Here is a 17,403-nt window from a genome sequence, read left to right as displayed (position 1 = left end):
GGGGCTCATGGGAATTGTAGTCCATGGACATCTGGAGGACCACAGGTTGACTACCCCTGCTGTACAGAATCCACAAGACAAATTTTTCTCTTTCACTTCTACTCTTCCACTACACTATGAACTCAAGAAATCGTATCAACCCTCAACTGACCTATTACTACTTCTGCTGCTGAACATATTTCACATGCAAAACACAAGACATGTATTAGTCAAGATTTTCATTGTTTGTGTGTTTTCCATAAATTATTCTACCTATAGTAAATGTACAGGACATGGTTTGACCACTCATGGGATTTTAAGAACTAAATTATTTTCCTTGATTACTATCCTGCCTAGGCAGCCTTTTTACAGTTTTGAAAACTGATCACATGTGCCATTCCTACTCTTTGCTCTTCCTTCTTCAAGCTAAATATAACCAGTTCTTTCTCTGTGCTAAATATAGATAGTTCCTTCCATCTTTTCATAGTTTGTCAGAATCCATCTTAACACCTCAGCTTGGACTGAACAGGGCAGCAGTGTAGGTAAAACAATAACTTCCTTTATCTTGGAAATGAAACTTTCTTTTAACTCAATGCTCATTGTGGCATTTATTTTTTAGCAAATAGTATTGTTATATTACCAGCACTCATGCAACTGCATTCCTAAACACAGGTAATTTTGTGAGCGCTATTGAGATCAATGAGCTAAATACAACCAGCAGCATAAACTTATAAAGGTACTGCTGCTACTAACACAGAGACAATGGGTAGTGGCAGCTACTATAGCAGTGTCTGCTTCTGAGCCAGTGGAATTTATTCATCTGCTTTAATTGTATCAACAACATTGTACCCCATGTTTCTTCTCCCAAACAACTCAGATGGGGTACACAGGTAAATCATGATTACTCAGTGGGGATTAGAATCCATGTCTCCAAGACAGTCTCCAGCAGTCTATGTTGTTCACCACACTTGGGTTTTAAACCTTCATCCTGGATCTCAATCTGCATTGTTTACCAGAGTACTATATTCCTACAGTAGAATCATACCCTGTAACACTGAATCTATTCAAAGCGTTCCTATGGCTACTTATGAATGACACCAATTAGCCAAACGTTGGGAGATCTGAACAGAGTCCTTTAGACATTTGCACTTTAGACAAATGTGTCTTCTGATTCCATTACTTTTTCCCAGCATCTACCAAGTCTTTTGTGTGTAAAAACAGCCTCTCTGCACATGAAAAATTCCTACCACATGCCTAATACAATGATATTGTACCAATAGTTTATGCCTATGGATGCTTCTATTTAGAAATAAACTATAAGGGACATGATAAAATAATTGAATGTCATTAAATTTCAAAACCGTTGCTTTCTAGAACAATGGACATTACCTGCATCTTCTTGACATACATGATTAGCTTGAAGCTTCCTAGGAGGGAAAGAGAAACACAAAAAGAATTAGAAAAAAGTTTTCCATCCATAGATAATAGTGCATAGAAAAATAATTTCATGTTACCTACAATGACGAAAGAGATTGTTGCAATTGTTAGTTAGGAGAAACATTAACAAGTTAATTATTCTAAAATATCTAATCTGTCATAACATGTAAACATTTGTGAAGCAGAATACACTACTAAGAAGTCTGAAAAAATAACTATGATAAAAGAGGGGAAAGCAGCAATAACTCCCCTCAAATTTAAGCAATGTCACATATAAGGTATAAAAAATCATTTTTATTTTCTTGGGCTGTGTGTGATAATAACAGGCAAAGCAGAAACCACTGCCCCCCGCCCCCCGAAAACTCCTCCCAAAGTTATTATGGAGTACCAAAAGTTTGTAACCATGTAACTCTAGATGTTCTCATTGTGGCAAGCAAGGAAACTGACATTCAAAACATTCTTTCAATGCTTTTGTTGATTTCCTCCCTCTCTTCTCCGACCTTCCTTCCCAAATATCTCAAGTGTAAAAAATAAATTAGTTGATTTTACTAGGCTGGTTTTACTAGGTGGTTCTCTGGGGACACATTTTAAATCTTGCTGTAATTATTCAGGACCCACTAGATTTGTAATCTCACTCTATGTTTCCCATCCACATCATAAAATGCTGAAATCTTACATCTTTAACCGCTTCTGCAGAGCGGATAAAATAAAACAGTAAGGGCCCTGAGGACGGCCCCTGTCCGGGATGAGGAAGGGTGCCAATCGGCCCCTTCCCCCGGACTGACGAATCGGGAGGTGCAAATTGCCTCCCGATCCGTCCTCCTCTGATGTTGGCCACATGCGGCCGACTGCCACCATTTCCTGCCTCGCCACGGAGAGGGCAGGTCACCACCTGGCCGCATGGCCATGAGGAGCCGGCGGCGGTCATGGCAGTGGTGGTACTGGCCGTGAAGAGGACAGGTCGCTGCTGGCCTGAGCAGCCAGGAGCGGCCGGCAGCGGCCACGGTAGCAGCGGGGCCCGGAAAGCGACGCCGTCGACTCTGTCCCGGCCCCAAGCCCGCCCGCCGCCACTTGCTGCCTCTCCGCCACCAAAAGAGGTAGGCAGCAGGGGGGGAAGAAGAGGTGGCGGCAGCGGCAGAGCTGGGGAAGGCTCAAAGGCTGGCCCACAGGCAGCCTCAGTTGCTGGGGGGGGGGCGGGAAGGTGGAGAGGCGCCCCCCGGCCAAGACACAAGGCCCACTAGTGCCCACTGTATTTAACGTACAGCGGGCTTAGTTTCTAGACAGTTAATATTGAAACAAGTTAATATTGTATTTTTCATCTTCATTTCATGTTTATCGTGGCACAGAATGACTGAGAAAGAGGCTGCACCTCATGGCCACCATGCAGAGGCCAATCCAAATTTGCTATCAAGTCTCCAAATGCCTCCTTGGCTAGCCCCACAGAAGTTAACATATAGGGCAATTCAAATTTTAAAACATACCTAAAATTTATTATTTTAGGACATTACACACTATAACATTTATTCAATGTACTTATTTTTCACACTTCCCTATATATTGCTATCATGTTTCATTTTAGCTGACACACCAATTGTCCATATTCTCGAAAAACATTCTGAAATGCTGATTTCTTCAATTTCACTGCTAACCAATTATTACCTAAGAAAGAAAATTTACTGCCAGATCCGCATCAATGTACCCAAACCATCCTTGAAAACATTTTAATAAAAGATTATTAGGATTATAAAGAGGCATATCATTTCACAAATTTCAAAACTCTTCTATTACTTTATAATGCTTTACACATTTCTCTTTACATGTTGTAATTAAAGGACAACTCCAGATCAATTGGTTTTTTATCAGTGATGTTTTGAGTATGTAACTTTAATAGACAGATGTATAATGGATATGCTTTGTAGAGGTGGGGACTCATTCACCACAACCATGAGTATTGCCTAACTGTTCCTCTACATCTCAAAATAATAAAATAGGTTTTACCCAGTCTATAAATGAGGAACTAAAGATGTTTAGGTAGTCAAAAGTATAGGATTGATGGTGTTTGTGTATAAAGGAAAAATGTATAACAATTTTTGGTCATGCAGAGTTTATTAAAGACTGGTTAGTGGCCAGGAAGACAACCAAAATATAGCTTAATCACTGATGAGGTAACCTGCTTGTTGAATCTTAGCTGTCTTTTGGGGCGACACAAAGAACTACATAGATACAATTATAACTATGAAGCTGCTCTAAGTACACTGCAAGAGAATTCAGGCAGAGGTGTCACACACTAATCTCCTTTGCTTGAATTAGTTTTAATCAGTTGCATCTTCTAATTTTGGAAAACCAAATGTCTAACAGATTCATTAAGGCCCAGAAGTTGTCACTTCAAGAGATAGATGCCCTTCTAAAGAATACCATTATGGTCACTAGATTTTTTTAAAAAGTTGTCTAGTAGTCTTTTCTGTGAAAGTTGAAGGAACAATTATTTGCAACCAAACTTCTGGAATTTCTGAATAACACATAGATTTCTAAAACACACACCTGATTTGTTGATCGGGGGAACTTTGGTTGCCTTGGAGACTGGAGGTTTTCTGTAAGAGACTGAGAAAATATTTTCTTATTAATATCATTTGTTTTTTACATAGAGGGTCTTTTAAGTATTAGATCTTATATGTAAGAACAGTCTATATACTATTAGCCACCTGTAGCCACTATCTATAGATATCCAAAAATTCAGATCAGGGCCACACAGAGGCTAAACAGATCTTTCTGCACACTTGAGGGACTCCCCAGTTATGCAGAAAAATCTGAAATGTTTTAAAAAAAATACACAATAGTTTAATTTCCCCCAAATTAGATAAAGTGTTGTTTGTGCATATGCAGACCACAAACTTACTGTTTTGCTGCTACAGAAGGGCCCAGGGCTTGCTGCCAAAACAACTCCTTCTGGCTATTAAAAAAGAACTGAACATTCCAGATACATTCAGTTCATATGGCTAGCTACTAGAAGCCATGAAGGGCATAAGCATTATGATTAAGGGCAAAGCAGCATGGGAAGGGGCCGGAATGAGTATGCTGTTCTTTCCCCCTCTTTCATGACTGCTTGAACACACTGTTCTCCACCTCGGCACCACTACCTGAGTATGGGTACAGTGCACACGTGCAGGCTTTATCTCTGTGGCTGAGAATGTTTAAAAAGTAGCACTTCCAATAGCTACAGCAAAGCCTGTGTGTGAAGGCACTGGACCTACAGGCACCCACAAAATCAGGGTCAAAATTATTGGTCTCAGTGTGCCTTGTAGCCAGAAATTTTTGAGGGAAACTTTTTTTGTTAAGGAGCATTAGCACAGCTCACCCCTGCTTTGTCCTGCTGCTCAGCCAGCTGCCAGATCCAGGGTGGGGGAATAAATGGAAATCAGTTGTATTGTTTGGGTGGGTTTCTGGATAAACCAGATGGGCCAATTCTTCAGGGATAAACCAGATGGGCCAATTAATGCTCATTTGGAGCTCCCTCCACCTCCACCACCACCACTACCACCACCACCACCACCACTTTTGCTGGGTGTCTGGAGAGTGAGGAGGACAGCCAGGCAGTCTCAGCTCTGCACCAGGACAGGAGGAGCTCCAGGGGGAGATGGCACAGGTCGTGGGTGAGTGCAATCCAGCAGCAGTAGCAGAGGAGGAGGTGACCTGACCAAGCCCAGTGTGTGATGATGAGCAGGCAATTGGCAGTAAGGCGTCATCTCACAGAACAAACCAGCTGGTATGCTTGTGGCAGAGCAGGTCAAGATGCAGGTGTGGTCAGATAGAAGCAGGGTTGTTGCCAAAAAGTCCTGAGCAGGCAGACAGGCAAAATCCAGTAGCATCATCACAGGTCCAACCTGGGATCAGAGTGCCAAGGAGACTTGCAAGCCGGAAAGCAGGCAGAAGTTAGGAGAGGTGGGTGTCAGCTATCATAGCTAGATGCAAAAATTACTTTCATGATGCTTGCTCATTCCTCTGTGCTTAAATAGCCATCTCTGTGGTCTAGGTCCATCATCCTGAAAAGACTCATATCTTTGCAGCAGTTGGCACCAGGTGAGCAAATGCACACTGCATCTTTTAGCTTCTAACTCACCCCACAGATGCCTTCTGTGATGACCCATAGATGTCTCAGGGGAACTATCAGTCTGGTGAGTTACAGCCACTCTCAGGCAGGGCTGGTAGCTGATCTAGGCAGTTTCTGCTGTATTTTCCAGCCAGGGATCCTGAGCACCGTGCTCAGCAGCTGGGCGTGGCCAGAACAGTTGTCAAGCTGCAATGTTCCTTCTTTCAATTCCTCCTGTTAGGGCCCTGCCTGTGTCATCTCCCCGTAGCTCAGTTCTCCCTCTGTGGAATACCCACAGGTCTGAGGCTGGCTCATGATACCTGGTACAGCAGACTCTTGTAAGTGCATTGCTAACTTCTCTGGGTGCTGAGACCTTCCCTGGCGTGGTGGCCACCTGAACACAACCGTCCCCCAACCCACTTGGCAGGGCGCTGGGGCCAGCCTCCACAGAAGGAGCTCCGGGCAGAAGGTGGATGGGGCTAGGGGTGAGCGGATGCCACTAGGGTAGTGGTCCCCAACCTTTTTATCACCAGGGACCGGTCAACACTTGACAATTTTACTGAGGCCCAAGAGGGTAGTCTTTTGGTGAGGGATATCGCCGCCGCCTGAGCCCCTGCTCCACTTGCTTTCCCGCCAGTGCCCCTGACTTCCTGCTCCCCGCTGGGGGGCGCTGCCAGTAGCAGCTGCACAGTGCCACGCCAAGGGAGAGCCCCAGTCATGGCGGCCGCTGGAGAGCACCAAAGGTGAGCTGGTGGCAGAGTGGCAGGGTAGCCCCCAAGGCAGCAGCCCGGGAGGAGGACAAGAAGGAGCCGCGGCCTGGTATTGACTGATCCACGGATCAGTACCGGTCCCCGGACTGGGGGTTGGGGACCACTGCACTAGGGAACCAGGTCAGTGCAGGGCTCTTTAAGTAGACTCCCAGCTGCAGAAAAGCTGGGCCTAGCACTGAGCTGAGCGCTGATTGGTGGGGCAGGGCATGTTGTGGGAGAGTGGTTGCCCCTGCTATAACTATGACTACAGGCCTGGTCTCAGATGGAAGTGGGCACATGCCACTCCCTTGCTATGCTGTAATGTATTCAAGGCTATGGTGTCCTCACTGATTTTCTGTACTGTCTTCCATTTCCTGGTTGCCTGTCACATGGCAGCTGGTCTTACATGGTTACTTTTCTAAAGGCATCAGCAGTCCAGCTGAATCAAGAAGGCATGCCTTTTGAAGACAGCCTGTCTCACAAGGCACTTGGCCTCTATGGTGAGAGGGAAGGGTCACATTCAACTATAAAACAGATCTTCTACAGTTCTCTTTAACAACTCAGGATAACTACAAATGATTAACAAGTATGCATGGGTATACCCCCCCCCCCCCCACACACACACACTCAATACAGGACGCCCTGTGCACTGAGATAGTGAATCACTACAATCGTCTTGCTTGGTTCCTCAAAAGGCACACAATAGTTATAAAAATAGATCATGCAAATGAAGCTACTACGTCAGCAGCCAGATGAGCGTGGGTGATCAGATAAGTTTCTGCAGTTATTACAAAGAGCAAACTGTTAAGGAGAACTGATGCCTTTTTTAAAGTTGCCATTCTTGCTTTGTTCTTTCTGCCCCCAAACCAGCCACTCCCTATGAACTGATGAATGACACCTGACAAGAACTCTTCAAATTGCAAGTTTCCTACAAACTCAGGAAGCAGCAGTTTGTTGAAAACTGAAGGTACATACAGTGGTGGTGTCATCAAAATGAAGGCAGTATCAAACCTAAATATAGCCAAGACTACCCACGAGGTATGACTATACACATATATTTAGCCAGCCTAACACTTGTGGTTTTGTTTTGTGTGTGTGGATGTATGTGGTTTTTCTTTTTTTAACTCCTGTTATTGCAAAACAGCATCCAGGTTTTAAGCTACACAATTGTTATTTTCAATTTTACAACATGGCAATATCCTGACAGGGCTCCTGAGCTCGATGACATTTATCTGTACATACTACTCGGCGTCACTGAGTCCTACGCTTGTTTTTCATTCAGAAATTCATCTTTTAAAAATGTGGAAAGGTGTTCCAGAAAAACAGGTGCCTCCTCCTGGCACCTTCCCAGGCTTTCTCTTTGCTTCCTGCACAAAATAGTTGATCTGGCTGGGCACATGACACGGTTGTTTTCCCACCTTTGCTTGCTAGCTCATGCCAATCATGAATTCCTCTGATCTGCAGTACTGCAGCACCTTGAGATAGAAGCTCTTTTTGGTCTGCTTTATTCTGGGTGGGGAGCGTTCAAAGACGGTTGGAATCAGAGGGGGTAAGTGGCTGCAGCATCCTCTGCATTCTGGACTCATGGCCATTTTACAGTCCATGCAGCTGTTTGGGCCCTTGAAAATACTTACGATTAAGGGAAATAGTTCTGCACCACAAACCCACAGTGGATCAGGCCACCACAGCATTTTAAAAGCTCTGTAAAATGGTGGCAATGAACTGGTTCTGACAACAGTCTTGCCTTCTCTTTTAACCAGGCTCAGTGGGGGAGAGGGGAGTTAATCTCTGTATCCCCAGAGGGCTTCTCTTCCCATCCATGCGGAGCAAAAAAGCTGCCCTTCCCCTACATGTCAGGCAAACTATATCTGTGAAGGGAAAGTGTATGTTCACATACTTGCTAGGGTTGCCAACTCCATGTTGGGAAATGCCTGGAGATTTGGGAGATGGCGCCTGGAGAACGTGGGAAAGGAACATTAATACCATAGAGTCTGTCCTCTGACTTAGCCATTTTCTCCATGGGAAGTGATCTCTCTGGTCCGGTGATCACTTGTAATTCTGGGAGGTATCCAGGCCACACTGAGAGGTTGGGAACCTTACTACATTTCAGCCTGTGTGCCTATAGCTATCCTTATGTCTTTATATTAAGTTAGGTGCAGCGAAACCAGAGCAGCATTTGGGGGGGGGGTGATTTCTTAATCAAAGAAGCTAGCCATCCAAAAAATGCACCTTCTTCTGTGATCTCTGTGAACATAACCTTATTTCTTGCTCAGAGAAGGACACATACACTTTATGGTAATACGGGGGGGGGGGGGCAATTCCCATTTGGCACAGGGCAACCCAGAAAAGTGCCAGTGGGACAATATGGGGTTGGGGATCTTCATGCATTTACAAGACTGTTCATTATGTGTAAATAAAGGAAGGGAATATTTGCTTTTAAACAAAACGGGTTATCATTTAAACTTCTTTGTACAGTGATCCCTTGTAGAGACTACATCATATCTCATTCATGCTTCACACCCCCAAATAAACATTTTCTGGTTACAGGCCTGAACTGGCCTAGCTTGCATTGTAAAAATGGGGATTTCCCTCCTCCAGCTCCTGTTTTCATCTTTGCTGGGATAGACAAGAGGACAAAAGAGTAGTTCATACTCCAGTTGCAACTGGCTTCCTACCTTAATATGTATTTTATATCAGTACTGAATACAGTAGCATAATCCTAAGGCTATTGAAATAATGGAAGGTCTGCATGCAAAGAGAAGAGTGATACCGACTACATGTATTGTCACCATAATTAATTGTATTGGTTGAGGACCAAAATAATAAACTGATTTATTTCATTCAGAATGTGTGACAAAAATATCAGTCTTTGATATTTCGCGAGAAGTAGAGTCCTAAAACAGTTACTTGGGGACAGATGGCTGGATAGATGGCTGGATGAAAAGATAGACAGATAAATGGAAGGTGTCATAATCAAACAAACATTCAACTTACTATCAAGTAATAACCTATGTTGTTTGTAAACAAAGCTACTTGCCTTGCAGGGCAGTAGTTGCCCCTAAATAAGGACTCTGAAACTTATTTCTTTTTTGGCATGTAACTGAATTTATTGATAGAGAGGTGCTTAGGCTAGAAGCAAAAATAGCCCTCTTGTGGTCAGCCGACCACAAGGCTGCCCCAATAACTAGCACGTCCCCTTGACTGGTAATGCTGGCTAATGTGCCAGCCTTACGCGGATCATCTGCCCTGCCATTCCTCGGTGGGTGGCAGCAGTGTGCAAACCCACTGGGTGTTTTGCCTCTGCTAGGTTTTGCCTGCCTCCTAGAAATGTGAGCCCACCCACAGGCTGCAGCCACACAGCCCCTGAGGGGGGGGGCCCATCAGCTACGGAGGCCAGCGCTCAAACTTGACCTCCTCTCCAAAATTCTGTTTCCAGCGACCATCTGCCAGCTATGACAATTAAATTGAATGTATAACACAACCAACAATAATCCAACCATTAGGAACCAAATTAACACCAAGGGTGGGAGGCTGGGTTCTGACTCAGTCACCATGGGTGGAAAGAGTCCAAGCCATCCCCAGCTTGGCCCAGCCCCTCCCCTTGTCCCCGTCGCCCTGTCACTTGCTGCTGGGAACACTGGGATAGAGAGTCCAGGACTCTCCATGCAGCATCCTTCCTGGAGCTCCCGTCCCCACAGCAGCAAAGGCCCCTTTGCTGATTTCTCAGGTGCGCTTCTCTAAAACCTCTTAGATTTAGAATGTTGTCATAATGTTGTCCTGAAACAACAACTGTCTAGAAGAACAAGAGACAGTTCCCAAATATTCCCCAGTTTAGTTTAAAATGTCCTTCTCTAGTCAGAGGGTTTCAGGGAAGATACTACAGGAATGAAATCTCTACCTCTGCTCTCTGTTCAATCATCAGAATATAAAAATTTCCTAAATGAAAAATCTTTTATGAGTTGGCAGGTCTTTGTACAGATGATTAAATACTGACAGTCCCCTTGAGTAAACATGTTGCCCATTATGCACTTAGATATTACACATATTTTTCTTTGGATACAGAAGCACAGTTCAGATGTGCGAGGCACACTACTGCCTGCACTGTTTGTCCTGCAGAATGACAAAAGGCAGGGCCAGTCCTGTGTCTTGTATTATTAAAACCATGTTCCCTCATTTGTTCATTATGTAGAGCACATTCAGGCACTTTCTCTGGCCTATGTAATTTACCAAGCTTGTACAAAGGCACATTACCCTTGAAAACAAGGGCATTGTTCTTTCTTCTTTTAAAAAATTAACTGGAGGATATTGAAGAAAAGTTTTATTGAGGAAGAAAGGTACATTTAACAGAGACTCTCAGGTCAAAATATCAGGAAAAAAGGGGATATTTGGCTGACTGAAGCAATAAATAGAATGCAGTATTAACAAAGCTCAGGTTCCATCACTGCCTATGCTCAGGTTTCCACAAATGAAAAATGTTGAGCACCTAGACATTCTTGCTCCTCTACAGCCCCAGCTTGGCCCACAAATGAAGAAGTTTGCACTAGAAAGTGTTACTCCCACTCAACCTCCCATTCTTCAACATGCTATCCTTACCATTCTTGTCCTTTCTCTCCTATCCCAGCATGAGCAATCTGTTTATTGAAAAAGAACATGATCTTTGTCCACAGCCATGTGGAAGGGTCAGTGGAAGAAGGTTAAAGCAGTGGTCCCCAACCTGCAGGCCGCGGCCCGGCGCCGGGCAGCGGTTCCCTCTCCCCGCCCCCCCCGCAGTAAAAAACTTCCCAGGCCGCAAGCTTGCGGCCCGGGAAGCTTCTTACTGCGGGAGGGCGGAGAGAGGGAATCAGGGCCGGGCCGCGTGGCCGTGCGGGCATGGCCCGATGCGCGGGCGTGGTCCGTGCGGGCGTGGTCCGTGCGGGCGTGGTCCGTGCGGGCGTGGTCCGTGCGGGCGTGGTCTGTGCGGGCGCGGCCCATGGGTGCGGCCCGATGCATGGGCGTGGCCCTCAGGGGTGCGGCCCGATGCGCGGGCATGGCCCGCGGGGCGCGGCCCGATGCGCGGGCATGGCCCGCGGGGCGCGGCCCGATGCGCGGGCATGGCCCGCGGGGCGCGGCCCGATGCGCAGGCATGGCCCGCGGGGCGCGGCCCGATGAGCGGGCGCGGTCCGCGGGGGCGCGGCCCGATGCCCTGCAGGTCCCCAGCCTCAGAAAGGTTGGGGACCACTGGGTTAAAGGATATCACAGATTCTTTGTACAACAGTGTTATAGTCCCGTTCATTCATCTGCCAGACCCTGGATGCGAGTGCATCAGAATCCAAAACCCTGGAAAATGGTGTTAAGAGATAAAGCCAAGGATAAAGCCTTGGCACCCCCAGCTGTCATTCCCTTGGGATGTTAGTAATACTGCTTGTGTGCACTCACAGTATAAACTGGACCACTGACTATGTAAAATTTTTAAAAAGAGATCTAAAGTTTTGACAATGGGGAAAGAAGAGAGATAGTAAGTAGAAGAATACAGGTTATCTGTTCCACTTAACATTTCTGGTTAGGCCTTGGAGGAGGAGCGTGTCTCATAGCTTAACACCCACTTAGGGTGGCTGTCCTGCCCCTGAGTGCCTCCTCCTCCAACCGGCTTGCCTGTCTGTCCAGTGGCCAGCAAACTGCCTTCTATCCTCCACCCCTGACCACCCCCTCCTCCTTCCACTTCGCTCTGAGGTTTGGAGGCTGTAGATCCCTGCTGCGTGAGATCTACCCCTGCCAGTGAGCTCCATAATAGCTGCCTGTAACCTTTCCAGATCCTGGGGGGAGGCGGAGGCCATTCACAGAGTTCTTCTAGTGCCCGTTATACTCCTAAATGCAACAGGCTTGGCCTCTAGTTATTAATATAATAACCAATTACTTACTTCCAAAATTATCATATATTATTTGCATATGGCAATGTGAAAAACATTTGTTACACAACTGAAATTATGTGCTGTGATCAGATAATGGGGTACAGTGTAAACAGCCTTAAATGCAGATTTGGACATGGTTAAAGTAGGATCATTTGTTAAAACAAAGATGGGATTGGAAATGCGTTTACGGTAGCAGAAACAATTCACATAGCTGCAGTGGCATAAATTCATTCTGAGATACACGTAGGACAGCACAAGCAGTCATATATGGCATCCAACAGTTAAAGCTTGTTGTTCTTTTCTGGTATGAGGGTAGGCACTCAATATTCAGAAATCATCTATAGTAAGGTGACCAGAATTTTGGGGTTGGAAGGTGGGACGCGCTGCTGCCACGGCGGCAAGGTGTGTGCGGTGGCGGTGCATGCATGTGTGCGGCGGGGTGCATGCGGCGGCGAGTGTCCTCCCCTCCTCTGGCCTCACCTCGCTTCCCATGCCCTTTTCCCTTGAACCTCCCGCGCGCCTGCGTGCCTTTTGTGTGCCTGCATGGCGTTGGCTCCGGATGGCTGGCCGCTGGCGGGACATTTGAGGACCTGGGCAGGACCCAGGGCGAAGACCAAGGAAGTAGGTGTGTCCCAGGATTTTTGGGACAGATGGGCAGCTTAATCTAATCTTGGTAAAGAGGAATACTATCTGGAGTACTTAAGGTCCCTCACATTTTGCAGTTTTGCTTTTTTGCAAAGCATTAGGCATAACCCCAAAGAAGTTAAAACTACCAAAATGTATCAGGATAAGAAAACTTTGAAGACTTTCCTCCTACATGCAGTTTCCTGTGCAGGGCAAATTGTATGCCACCTCACCTGAAGAATAAAAGACCTAACTTGTTCTTAACTGCAATGGAAACACCGTCATATTTTCCACCAGTCGAGTCTGGAACCATTGCTAAACATCCTCACATTTTCCCACATGTTGCAAAACTTTGAGAAAACTGCTGCAATCAGACTCAACTGAGTGCCTCATCATTGTTGCCACAATGCACAATGGGTACATTTTTCAGATTACAACTCCAGGCCAACTGTGGGTGCCCCTTCACCCACACATGTTTTGCTTAACCAAGAGATCACTGGAAAAAACCCTCCCTTGAACAGGACTCGACTGTCCAGGTTTAGCTGCACAGAGACACTTTTATGAGCTGTGGAAGAATTTGTACAGTTTGGAGCTGCTTACTTCTAGGAAAAGATTGCTTCCTGTCGATTGCTCAGCTGTGTCTTTCTTGGATCAAATTCAATAAAGTTCATGACTTGCAAGTTACATTTACCAGTCAAAGAGCTAAAAACTGAATGGACACAGTGGAAAAAAGTTTTCTGCTGCTTCCTTTATGCCAGCCCCTCCCTCTGAGAATATCTTCTCTTTCATTCACCTATACTGAGTAGCCCAGACAGCAAAACAATGTGTTGTATGCTTTCTGGCAAAAACAAGTGGCATACGATACCTCATCATCAGCCCATCCATATATGTTTGTTCCACTGACAAGCCGTGCAAATCAGCATACAACCATCCGGTGAAAGCTGCTCATATGGATCTAAGATTCTTTGCCAGATCAAAACATATCCATTCTCTGAACCAGTTGGCAAAATACCAGCAGACCAATAGAAGGAGTACTACAGAAAGACATTTTCTACAGTGCATTGTATTGTGAATGGAAGAACGTAATTTAAGCAAGTGCTTGTATGCCTTCTTTGTTATAAATACACAGATCCCAAGCAAGGAGTTTTCCCATTGAGCATAGTTAATTGGCTATAGCTCTCGTGTGGCCAAGGTTAGAAAGGGCTGTCATTTCACAATAGTTTTGGTGGTCTTGTGGGAAAACAGGATTCATAAGCCTTCAGTTCTGCCCACAAGACACTGAAAAAGTTACTCAGCCTCCTGCATTGCCTGCCCAGCATGACCTTTCTCCCTTCACTCCCAGTTTCTCCCTTTAATTTCCCATAGACCTCAAGTCAATAGAGAAAGGGCATTCTCCACCCATAGGCTTGAATGTAGACTCTCTCTGCCACCTTGCCCTTATTGTCATAGCTTTTAGAGCCAACTTGGTGTAGTGGTTAAGAGCGGTGGCCCCTAATCTGCAGATCTGGGTTAGATTCCCTACTCCTCCTCAAGCAGCCAGGTGACCTTGGCCCAGTCATAGTTCTCTTAGAGCTGTTATTTCAAAGCAAGCTCTCTCAGCCCCACCTACCTCACAGGGTACCTATTGTGGGGAGAGGAAGGGAAAGGTGTTTGTAAGACTACTTCCGGTAGTGAAAATTGGGGTATAAAACCCAGCTCTCTCTCTCAACTCTTGTTCTCTTTTAAATGCACCAGGGAATATAGTAATTGTGCCCTTCCCTCCTCTTCAGCCTCTCTTGGTATTTGCAGATCAAATAGGGGTCTTAAGGAAACAACAATCAAACACTGCACACAATAGACGGAGGAAGAACAAAAGCGAAGGTGCAGACAGAGTCTTATGGCCCTATCTTTTTACAGTCCTTAAACATTGGAAATCCTCCGAGTTTGTACAGTAGCCATGAGGCTACTCTAGCCTGAGAACAGTCTTCTATGTTTGGCAGCAAGTGTTTATGTTGTGTTGTGTTTTTAATAGCATGTTTTTATGCTCTGGTTTTGATAACTGCATGGTTTAATTGTGCTGCTTTAATTTTGAGCTGCCTCAAACAGGTTTTTGAAGAGATGGCATAAAATCTTTTCAAACTAAATAAATATTGCATTCACTGCAGTGGCATAAATTACTACTTGCCAATTTCCAGCATAAGCAGGAAAGAAAGACAGTGGCATTTATTGCTTTCTCTCTGGATATGCCTTGACCTCATTGAACAACACCTTGAGATAGGGCCACACAAAGTTAAATTTATTCTGTTCCTAAACAATTATTCAGTATCAAACAGAGCTGTGTCAGGTGCTTTTCAGAACAGGAATAATACACTCTCTTCACAGACAGTTTGAACTCTACATGAGACAGAGAACTGGGGGAAAGGTCAGGAACTCACAATGAGGAACAGCACGGTGGTGTCAAATAGCAGGAGAAGGGCAGGTAAGGTGAGGCTATCATAGTACAGGCATAGCTTCTGGTGTGCCTACAGTGGTCCCCCACCAACCCCACAAGTCAGCTCAAGGAACTGCAGATGCCTTCCTCACCATCTTCTAGAAAGTGACACTGGTTAGGGCTTCACTCCCTGGTTTAGTCCCTGAAAACTGAGTATCACAGTAAAGAGAGTCAGTTCCCCTGTAATAATGCCTACAACAGATTGCTTCTTGAAGCAAACTTACTCATAAATACTCACCGACTGTCATCTAAGCTTGCAAGTTCCTTAAGCAGGCCAGATGAACCTTCCCTGCCAGCAGATCTCCTTGAGAGGGAAAACTCCAGCCTGACATTCTAAGGATGGAACCTTCTCTCATAAGCAACTTCTATCTAGCCAATTCTTATTCTGAGAGATGAAAAATACCAATCCTGTTTCTTGTGTGAAATTGGCTAGACAAATATTACTACTTCCAGTGACTGGAATAGGAGGAAGAGTTCCAGCCAACTTGGGAAGTAGCATGCTGGGAAGGTAACGCACAAGTGCTTTCTATGCTAATCTTTGCACAGAATAAAGAATAGAATAAGTATCTACTGGGTTGGGGAAAATGCAGTTTATTACTGGGAACATTTCAGACTTCATGCGGGCACAAGTCTCCCTGGAAAATATTACATGACCAGATGAATAAGTATCTTCCCAGGTGTGTTATAGGTGGAAATTTTGCAAAAAATAAAACTTAAACACTCTTCTTTCTTGCTGGAGAAAGATTTCGCAGTAACTGAATGGTAGTAGTTCCTGCTTAGGCATAACTATATCTGAGTAATGTTAAAGAGTTTACATCATCTTGTTTACATTGTTTTTCTTCCATGTTTCAGTCAATCCCTCCTATTCACTCATGCCTCAGTATAATGTATAGGTCTCTCTTGTCTCAGATACTTTTGATCAAACATGCACATACCACGCTGTATCTTCAATATATTCTCCCTCGGACATTGGAATAAGTCCCATTGAATCCAAATGAGAATTGCTCTGAATAGACATGCAGTATAAAGGCTTTTTTCCCCAGGACATCTAGTGCCCCTAGGATCAGAGGAATGTATGTGCAGACACAAGTGTTTAGTAGTCCATGTCACCCTTTATATGGGAAGTAAAGAATACTAAACATGCTTACATGGAATAAGTTCCAATGCCACCAACAAGATATATTTCCAAGTAAATAAGACAGCCACTATGTTTTGGATTACTTGATTTTCTATTGTAGAAAGAGAAAATCACTGGACAATTGCAGTACTCTAAAAGTCTCAATGTCATAATATAATTTCTCCTTTCAGACTATCCATGTCTGTCTGCATTTCAGCTTGAAAGCCAGAGATCACAATGCCAAAAGAATTTCAAGGACTGTCTCCAAATGAATACACAGCATATTAATGCACTGCCAGAAGTCACATTACTTTTTCACATTGAACGCTGAAACAAGCGCAATAGAAAAACCATATATAAACTCATTTGGTTTACTAAATTTGTTTAGACATTTTTATCACAATCTCATTCTAAGGGACAGGGAGGGGGAGAATGCACTAGAAAATGCACATGCAATTGCCTCAGTTTGCCATAAGGCAAACAGTGCAAGCTACAGATGCTTACCTGTTCTTACAAACAGGTTATAACTGTGTAAAATAAACTCTTGCTATGAGAAATAACACAATGAAAGCTCTGACTATCCAGAACTGAATAAAGACAGAGCACAGACCCTAACTCAAAGCATCCTCTGAGACATTTGAGATTTTCATGGGAGGATGACATTTGTCAGGTGTAAGTGTGGCTCCATCATTACATGATGGAGGGAGTTATATGAGATGATGTGTTGAGGAGGTGGTAACCTCCTATCCCGCTGCTATCTTCTCCCTCTGGTCTCTCTGCCCAACAAACACAGCATTTAACCCACATTGACTTTTGTCCTTCAGTTGTTTTTAAGGAAAGGTATATACGTAACACAAGGCTTCCCAAATTCTCATAAAGATTCCTTCTCACAGGAGTTCAGCCATCATTTTGATTTTACCAGCAGCTATGTAAGCAGCAGGGTTGCCAGGACAACCAAAAGAATGCTGCACTGTTTTTAAAATAGGGAAGAGAAGGCAAGGAAGGTTAGCTGCTCTAGCTCCAGAGCAGAGGTGGAAGAATATCCTCAGAAG

General features: G+C 44.7%; 1 protein-coding gene across 10 annotated transcripts in view; it reads right to left on the bottom strand.

The window, feature by feature from the left end:
* The window catches only part of HIVEP2 (HIVEP zinc finger 2), a 201,382-nt gene that overhangs the window by 30,291 nt on the left and 153,688 nt on the right, over window positions 1-17,403 (bottom strand). For 6 of the 10 annotated variants that reach the window (XM_077351108.1, XM_077351139.1, XM_077351128.1 and 3 more), the window contains 2 exons: window positions 3,958-4,017; window positions 1,369-1,406 (listed from right to left, as the gene is read on the bottom strand). The gene's annotated coding sequence lies outside the window, so the exon portion shown is untranslated. Of the gene's footprint in view, window positions 1-1,368; window positions 1,407-3,957; window positions 4,018-5,164; window positions 5,386-17,403 lie in introns of those variants that run through there. The other 4 variants (XM_077351140.1, XM_077351147.1, XM_077351142.1 and 1 more) reach the window with 3 other exon arrangements.

This window comes from Paroedura picta, chromosome 1 (assembly GCF_049243985.1).
Source record: "Paroedura picta isolate Pp20150507F chromosome 1, Ppicta_v3.0, whole genome shotgun sequence".
NCBI classification, from domain to species: Eukaryota; Metazoa; Chordata; class Lepidosauria; order Squamata; family Gekkonidae; genus Paroedura; species Paroedura picta.
The sequence above is the reverse complement of the archived record's forward strand: the minus strand, read 5'-3'. Positions and strand labels throughout refer to the sequence as shown.